This window comes from Elephantulus edwardii, unplaced genomic scaffold (genome assembly GCF_000299155.1).
Source record: "Elephantulus edwardii isolate Elephantulus edwardi_28Jun2011 unplaced genomic scaffold, EleEdw1.0 scaffold00046, whole genome shotgun sequence".
Taxonomy (NCBI): Eukaryota; Metazoa; Chordata; class Mammalia; order Macroscelidea; family Macroscelididae; genus Elephantulus; species Elephantulus edwardii.
Window position 1 is genome coordinate 3470843 of NW_006399796.1, and position 9560 is coordinate 3480402.

Below are 9560 nucleotides of genomic sequence, written 5' to 3' on the forward strand. Positions count from 1 at the left end.
AAATCCCTGTCTGTAAATGTTCATTAATACTAATAAAATTTAAAAAAAAATAAAAGAAACAAACAAACAAACAGAAAACAACAAAAAACCAACCCAAACAAACCATTTAGGATCATTTTCAAAAGACCCCATAACCCCATAACGGCTTTGCTGGCTGCATGCTGTTCTCCCACATCTCCCCCTGTGAGGTGCACGTCCTCATGCTCCTCTATTCGTCCAAGAAGATCTTCATGGACCTCATCCCCTATGACCAGAGCGGCTTCATCAATGGCATCCGGCAGGTCATCACCACCCACAAGCAGTGGGCCCCCGAGGTGTCAATGCAGGGCCCCTGCAGATGGTCAGCAATAAATTCCTGGCATGGAGCGGGGTCCTGGAGTGGCAGGAGCCCAGGCCTGAGCCCAACATCCGCTCCAAGAGGTGGCTGCCAAACCACAACTACATGAACCAGGGCGAGATCTTGAGGACCGATCAGTGGCCCAGGAAGCTTTTCATGCAGCTCATACTGCAGCAGTTGCTGACCACGCTGGTGCCGCTGTTCCAGAGCTCACGGCTGGTGCAGTTCCACTTCACCAAGGACGTGGAGACACTCAAGAGCCTGTGCCGGGTCATGGACAACGGCTTTGCCGGCTGCGTGCACTTCTCCTCCAAGGCAAAGTGCGAGAGCGAGGTGCGCATGCTCATGCTCCTCTACTCCTCGGAGGAGAAGAGCTTCATCGGCCTCGTCCCCCACGACCAGAGCAGCTTCGTCAAAGGCATCCGCTGCATCATGGCCAACCAGCAGCACGTCCTGCAGAGCAACCTGGAGCAGGAGCAGCAGCAGCGTGGGATAGGGGGTTAGTGGCCTCGTGGGCCAGGTCTCCAGGAGCCGAGGACGAGGCCCCTGTCCAGTCAGGACCCCTGGGACATGCAGTCGCCCGGTGAGACAGAGGACAGCGTGTTGAGAGGCCCCACGGATGAGCCGTACGTTCAAATAAAGTCTTTAAAAAAAAAGAAGTGCTAATCCAAGATATAAAGAGACAGCCAAATACAACCAGAAATGGAAGAGAATTAAATTGAGTCCATTTTTGGTGTTTCGTGACAATCTATCTCGTTAAGTGATTTTCCTCTCTTTCATTTACCCTCCACCTAGACAAGCATGATGTACCTTTCCAAAGACTACCTTCCTCTCTTAACTATCTTCTCAAGTTTATGATATGAAGCTTTGCTACCTTGCTGCCAAGGAGCATTCTGGCTGCACATTCTCTAAGACATATCTATTTTTCTTTTGGCAGTCAGTGGGCTATTCAATACTATTCTCCAACAAGATAATTCAAAGGCATCACTTCACCTCTTTTTATACTTACTCATTGTCCATATTTCAGACACATGGCCTGATCAGGCACATCTTAGTCTTCTAATGGACATCATTGCTCACCAGAAATGTGAAGACTTCCCTGACTACAGACTTTCTAGATGCAATACGTCCTCTGTTCTTATTCATATGCAAGTTCAACCTAAAGCTAAAGTAGGTTAATCCACAGGAGCCAAAATTTGACCTTGAGTCCATCCCATGTGAATCTCAAAACCATTTCAGGAAAAGGTTTAAGGACTTGACCATTAATAAACGAAGATCAGAAGAGCTGTGGGAAGGCATCAAGAATTTCATCCAGGAAGAGTACAAAAGATAATTTCAAAGATAGAGGTGGAAGAAATGACCAAGATGTATTTCAGAAGAGACTCTGAATATTTCACAGGAATGCCAAGAAGCTAAAGCAGAGGGAAGAAATCAAGAAGTTAAGGAGCTGAACAGAAGATTTCAAAGGACAGCACAGGAAGACAAAGCAAAGTATTATAATGAAATGTGTTAAAGAGCTGGAATCAGAAAATTAAAAGAGCTGGACTCGCTCAACATTTCTTATGCTGAAGGTATTGAAAAATAAGTTTAAGCCTCAAATTTCAATACTTAAGGTTGTTTGGGGCAGAATATTAAATGATCCAGGATTATTAAAAGAAAACAGAATATACAGTCACTGTACCTAAAATAATTGGATGACACAGAAGAATTTCATGAAAGAAATTTGTGAAGAAGGAAGTTTAAGCTGCTCTGAAGGAATTGGCAAAAACCAGTACCCTGGGAATTGACAGCACACCAATTTACTTATTTACACAGATAGAGGCTGCCCTGGACTTGCTCATCAGGTTGTAACACGAAATCTGGAGGGCAAATCTCTGGAAAACTGATTGGAAGAGATCTCTATTTGTTCCCATTCCAAAAAAGGCTGGCCCAACAAAGTGTGGAAATTACTGAACAATATCATTAATATCACATGCAAACAAGATTCTGCTGAAATTATCCAAAAACGACTGGAACAATATATCAGTGGAGAACTGCTAGATGTGCAGACTGGGTTTAGAAGAGGTCTTTGCACTAGAAATATTATAACCAGTGTTGAAAGGCCGAAGAATTGATGCCTTTCAGTTACGTTGCTGGAGAAGAGCATTGAATATACCATGGACTGCTAGAGAAACACACAATTTTATCCTAGAGAGGGTGAACTCAGGCTGTTCCGTGAAGGCAGGGGTTTTGAAGCTCCATCTGACATATTTTGGGCAGGTTGCAAGGAAGTACCAGTCCACGGTGAGAGACATCATGGTTAGAGAGAGAGCACAAGAAAGGAAGATCCTAAATGAGCTGCATTGACTCAGTGACTGGGGTTATGGGGGTAGGGTTATCATAGACAGTGAAATTGACTCAAGACAGTATAAGGTTCAGACCTGTTGTACAAAGGGTCAGTATCAGTCTCAAGCACATAACAACAAAACATGAAGTTAATAATTGTCATAAACATTTTTACTAAGTGACTGAAATAATGTTTATACTCAGGAATCTGGAAATCAAGAGACTAAGCCCTTGACTGGCATGCTAGTGCATGAATGAAGATAAGCTGAATGCTCAGAAAGAAGATAGAGAGAACCAAAAAGAAAGCAAAACTAAATTTAGATTAATTATCAAAGGTAAACATGATCATTGAAATGTTTGGGAAAACGGAAAGAAAATACAGAGAGAAAAAAAAGTTGTAAATCCGAAGCACATGCAGCTTCTTTTATAGTTCCTTAAGTTGTTATTTTGCTATGCCTATATTTGGTTGCTTTATTTAATATATTCTGTAGATATCTTGTTTTCTTGCTAAACGTAGTATCTTAAGCACTGTCTGAAAAACGATAAAGTTGTTGTTCTTGTTATTGATTGGATTCGAGGCTAGCACACTCATAGTGATCCTATAAACAAAAGGCCTGAAGCCCCTCTACAACAATTGACATTTATCAAAGTTCATAGAGTTTCCAGAGGCATGTTGTTTAGAAAGTGGATGCCACTCCTGCTTCCAAACCTGTCATAGTAAGTTATTGTTTTTATGGGCCATTGAGTCACCTGCAATATGTAGTGACCCTATGTACAGAATCTCTGGACCTTTCCTGTCCTGAGCCAGTCTCACTTATTCCAACACACCAACCCCTATTGTCCCAGTTACTACATCAACCTATCTCATCTGGGGTCTCCCTCCTCTGCCCTATCTGTCTACCCTCCTGAACATATTGTCCTTCACCAAGGTGCATCTCTCCTGGTCATGTGCCCAAAGTAAGTGAGGCTGAGCTTCAAAATCCTCCAAGGAGAAACTTTGTTTCACTCTCTCCAAGTCAGACAAATTTGTTTTCTTGGCAGTCCTTGGTATGTTCCAGACTCTTTTCCAGCTCCACAACTCGAAGACATCTATTCTTTTTCTATAATCCTTAGTCATTGTCCAACTTTCTGAAGCATAATAAGTAATTGAGCAAGCCATGACCTGGATTAGGTGCATCTTTGCATCTATACTGACATTGTTGGTCTTCAGTACTCTGGAGAGGTCCATGACAGCAGATTTTCCCAGTGCAATTTGTCTTTTGATTTCCTGACTGCTGGTATTAAGAGTATTTATTGTGGATTTGAGTTAGTTGTAATTGCTAACAAACGCAATCTCTTTTCCATCTATTATGGTGCTGCCAGTTGGCCCAGTGGTGATGATGGGAAACAATATAATGTTGCGTAATATTTCTTGAATAAGTGAACAATAATTTGATTAGCCATATGTCAATTAGTGTAGCATTTCTTTCGTAATTTTTAATAAATATTCAATTTATATAAAATATTTTAAATATGTACTTCTTAAAATTTTTTTTTTGTAATATTGCTGCAAAATGAGAGGATTTTTAAAAAAATATTCTAAACTTTTCTGACCTTCACTTTGTAATTTGCCATGTGACAAATTGTATATTTTGGACCTTCAAGATAAAGGTGCCTCAGTGTTATTTTCACTATAACTCTCTTAAGAATTTAGAATCCTGATAAGACTCTTTTTACAATTGTACTACAATTTTTGGGGAGAGAGACTGCATAACAATGAAAAAGTTTATCTTTTACTTTTAAAGGAGAAGAGTGAATTGGTGGGGTGGTGTGGGCAGGGAGAAAAGTGCAAAAATTAATGACTGGAAACCCTAAGTCTCTGTAAGCTTTCATTAAAATTAAGAAAAAAATCAAAACAAAAAATTTTTCCTTAGCTTTTCAACTTAATCTTTTTAATAATAATGACCATAAGTATTCAAGTGAATAATACATTTTCTTTTTACAAATGAGACTCTCTGTTCCTAAGCATCTTATCTATTTTATGTCATTCTTCATCACCTTCAGATGACTGATCAGAACAAGTGAGATTTCAAACATCATATTAGTCAAATATAAATCCCATGGCTGACCTAGTTGTCAAGATAATCTATTGACTGACCTCTGTACTATTGAATCCGGAGAGATTGCCAGAGTTTGCTTTGTTTTTCTTTGTAGCATTTGAAAGTAAGAGAATTTTCATTTATGGGATGAGACATTTTAAAATGAATTTCTATCCTGGCGAATGATGTTCTGGTTTTGAAAATATGTTTCTTATTCATTTTGTATGATTATAAATTTATTTATTGGATTTGCATGCATTTTATAAAAAACAATGTATGTTATCCATAGAATACTGATGAGTTCTGATGGCCTAGAGGGTGAAGAGTTACATTATTACATTACCAACATACAGGTAGGTAGGTGGCTTGAATCTATTAGCTGGTCCATAGAAGAAAAATGGGCAGTCTCCTCCTGTGTTATTTATAATCTCTGCAAACCTGGTGGAGGGTCAGTGGTAAGTTTGTGCCAACTGGACCTCACATAGTAACAACATGGAATACTAGGGGAGTTCTGGAAGCATGGTATTTAAGGTGTGCTGCTAACTAGGAGGTGGTTCAAATCCTTCACTCCTCCAAGAAAGAAAGCTATGCAGAATTCTCCCAGAAGGATTTGCAGTCTCAGAAACCTTGAAGAGAGTCAGTATGAATCAGAATCAAGTCAATGGACTCAAGTTTTGAGTTTTGACATAGAGTATTTAAATAGGATTATTTTTCTAGTTATATGACTGTTTTATATTATAAGCATTCTTGAAGTTCCATGTCTTCATATTTTATCTTTAAAATATATAATTTGTATGCTTGATTTCCTGACCTTCTTTCACTGTAGATAATTTTACACAATAAGTTTTAAGAAACATGAACTTGCTCAGAAATAGCTGCAATACAGTATTGTAAATACCCCAGATTATTAATTGCTGACATTTTCATTTAAACCTCATAGTAACCTAATGAGCTAGGTACTTAATGAAAAAGCTAAGCACCCATGTTCTGTACATGAGCACACCGAGGCACGTGTGAAAAGAGAAATAATAGTACAGAGATTAAATGGGTTTATGTTGCTTATGAAGTATATATTTTTAGCTGCTTATACGTGAGATTTTTATAACTGGATTATTCTGAGAATGCTTTCACCAGGGTTTTGTGTTGGATAGATGAGCATTCAGAATTTGATGAGAAACTTTAGGTTGGTAACAGCTTCAGCTTGCTTGACTCCACAATCAACATTTTTGGTACCAGCAGCCAGGAAAGTAAAAGATTAATTGCACTGGAAATATTTCTTATCAGGGAACTCTCCGGAATATTGAAGTGCAATGATACCAGTCTAGAGACTATGGTGAGCCTGACCGAGGCCTTGGTCTTGGCAACAACTTGCTATGCATCAGAAAACTAGACAATGAAAGAGCATGATAGAAGAAAAATTGATGTCTTTCACTTACAGTGCTGGAGGAGATTATTGACTATACCATGGACTGCTAGAAGAACAAACAGGTTCATTCTGGAGAGGGTGAAGCCAGGCTGCCCCTTGGAGGCAAATATTTTGAAAATCTGTCTGACATGCTTTGGTATGTTGCAAGGAGAGACCAGTACTTGGAGAGGGACATCATGTGTAGAAGGGTGGAGGGACAGTGCAAAAGAGGAAGACCCTGGATGATATGGGTTGACTCAGTGAGTGGGATTATGGGTTAGGTATGTCTGAAACAATGTAAGTGGCTTAAGATAGAGCAAGGTTTAGAGCTGTTCTACATAGGGTCATTACGAGTTGCAAATAACTCGACGGTGCATAAGAACAACAACAGTGGGTTTGCTTTATGTCAGGCTGATCACCGAAAGGTCAGAAACTTGAATCTACCAGTCACCCTGCAGGAGTAAGATTATCTGTCACTGCTTATAATGATTTACAATCTTAGAAACCCAGCAGAGGATCACTGTGTGTTGGAATTGACTTGATGACATTGGTTTTATAAATTTAATGGATGAAACAAACAAAAAATCCTTGTCTTTGGGTTGGAAAACCAATGGATATTCCCAGGATGTAAATCACGGGAGAAGAAATCACCTTTTTATTCTTCAAAGAACCTATGGATTCAAAATATCAGTGCAACCACATACTAACAAAGCTACCAGAGCTCCCTTTTATTTTAGCCTGTACTTATTGGTGAATACTTGCATTGAGAAACTGGAGATTTACTGTGTGAAACGTGATTCAAAATGTTCCTAAAACTTAAGCAACTTTGTCAAGAATAGAAGCAATTATTTGTAAATATCATGAGTTTTTTCTTACTAAACTGCCAAGCTTAAAATTAGCAAGACAAAAAAATTCAGTGCCTAATTAAAGGCAATGCTGGAGGTTGGTGGATGATTCAGAGTGAGGTTCTTGGAATGTAAATTCCATCAAAACTGTAGAACTGTATACTCTCTTGTGTATTAGGTGTACAGTACAATCTTACTGCTTAATACTATGGAGGAATTACATCCTTCCTGTCAAAATTTCTGCAATCGGTTAAACACATGGCCAAGGATGCCCAGATATACTAGGGATTTTTAGAAAATTTCAAAAACTGTCCTGACTTCTTTTTTTTTAAAAACCTATTCAGCTCAACACTTAAAACAAATCTGTTGTAAGTAAAATACTGTGAACTATGATGAGAAGAGAGCCTTGCACAGAATTCTTTCAGGTAGCCTATCTAACAGCTATAAAACTTTATAGGAAGTGAACTAACTCAATCTCATAAAGACAAATTGTGCATAAGGATTGTTGTTGTTGTTATGTGCCGTCGAGTCGTTTGAGACTCATAGCGACCCTATGTACAACAGCCCTAAACCCTGCTCTATCCTGTGCCAATCACATTGCCTCTGACACACCCATCCTGATTACCCCAGTCACTGAATCAATCCACCTCATAGAGGGTCTTCCCCTCCTGTACTGTCCCTCCACCCTACCAAGCAGGTAGTCCCTCTCCAAGGACCTGTCGCTCATTACAACATGTCCAAAGTATGTCAGACGAAGCCCCAGAATCCTTGCCTCCAAGGAGTTGCTAGGTTTAATCCTCTCCAGGATGAATCTGTTTGTTTATTTTTGGCAGTCCATGATACATTCAGTACTCTTCTCCAGCACCACAGCTCAAAGGCATCAATTCTCCTTCTTTCCTGCCTAGCTATTGTCCAACTCTCTGATGCATAACAAGTAATTGCGAAGACCATGGCCTGTACCAGACACACCTTAGTCTAAAGAGAGACACCGTTGCTCTTGAGTACTTTAGAAAGGTCCCTAACAGCAGACTTGCCCATTGCAATACGTTTTGTTTATTTCCTGGATGCTGGTGCCAAGAGTGTTGACCAAGGAACCAAGCAAACTGAATCTGTGACCAATCTCAATCTCTTCGCCATCCATCCAGATGCTACCAATTGGTCCAGTGGTGAGAATCTTTTTCTTCTTGACATTGAGCCTCAGTCCATACTGAAGGCTGCAGTTCTTGACCCTCTGCAGCAAGTGCATTAGGTCCTCCTCAGTTTCAGCAAGCAGGGTTGTGTCATCTGCATAACGCAGATTGTTAATAGATCTTCCACCAATCCTGACGCCACACTTATCCTCATAGAGCCCAGCCTGTCTGATAATCTGCTCTGCATACAGGTTGAAAACGTATGGAGATAGGACACATCCATGGCGTACAACCTTCCCAGTTTTGAACCATGTTGTGCTACCCTGCTCTGTTCTGACGACTGCCCTTGGTCCAAGTATAGGTTTCGCATTAGCACGATTAAATGTTCTCGGATTCCCATTATTCTGAGAGTCAGCGACAGTTTGTTATGATCCACACAGTCAAACGCCTTTGCATAATCAATGGAACATATATAGACATTCTTCTGGTTTTCCCTGCTTTCAGCTAAGGTCCACCTAACATCAGCTACAGTACCCTGGTACCATGACCCCTTCTAAGCCCAGCCCGGACTTCCGGAAGTTCTCTGCTGATGTACTGTTCCAGTCTTTTTTGGATAATCTTCAGTAGAATCAAACGGAAGAATACCAGTCCATGGTCTTCACAATTACTTGCCATGCATCTGAAAGTTGGATAATGACTGAATCAAGAAGAATTGATGCCTGTGAGTGTGGTGCTGGAGAAGAGTCTCGAACATACCATGGACTGCCAAGAAATAAAATAGGTCTCTCTTGGAGAGGATGAAGCCAAGTTTCTCCTTGGAGGCAAGGATTTTGAAGCTCCATCTCACATATTTTGGGCATGTGGCCAGGAGGGCAATCCTTGGAGAAGAACATCATGCTTGGAAAGATGGAGAGGCAGTACAACAGAGGAAGACTCTGGATGAGATGAATTGATAACTAGGTCAATGGAGGTTGGTGGTCAGAGTCAGTGAGACTGGCTCAGGACAGGGCACAGCTGCTGTACATAAGGCCATTATGAATCACAGGTGACTCCACGTGGTATGGTAAAAACAACAAACAACAAATAAAACAGGTTGGTATCCATGGGAGGAAGGAATGGGAACATGGGGATGGGGATAGGTAGGGGGAAAATTGGCACAGTTTGATGGGTAGAGGGAGGAAATAAAGGAAATTAGAAAGATCAGCTGGGGACCAGAAAAGACAGGGTAATGGTGGGCATAGTCTAATGGTCATTAATTTTATAAAACATAATGAATACAAATGATTGTATAAAACACAGTGTCAATGAAGAATAGAGAAGAAGAATCAGTAGTCGGAAAACATGGACTTGGTGACAGGAATGAAGCTGGAGATAGAATGATTGAATTTTGTAAAATCAATGACTTATTCATTGCAAATACATTTTCTAAGAGACACAAAC

At 40.2% G+C, this 9560-nt stretch overlaps 1 protein-coding gene and 1 pseudogene across 1 annotated transcript in view; both read left to right on the forward strand.

Annotated features, from left to right (window-relative positions):
• PRR16 (proline rich 16) overlaps positions 1 to 9560 on the forward strand; it is a 332600-nt gene that overhangs the window by 191797 nt on the left and 131243 nt on the right. The gene's annotated exons all lie outside the window — the stretch shown is intronic.
• Positions 147 to 841, forward strand: LOC102877494 (annotated as a pseudogene).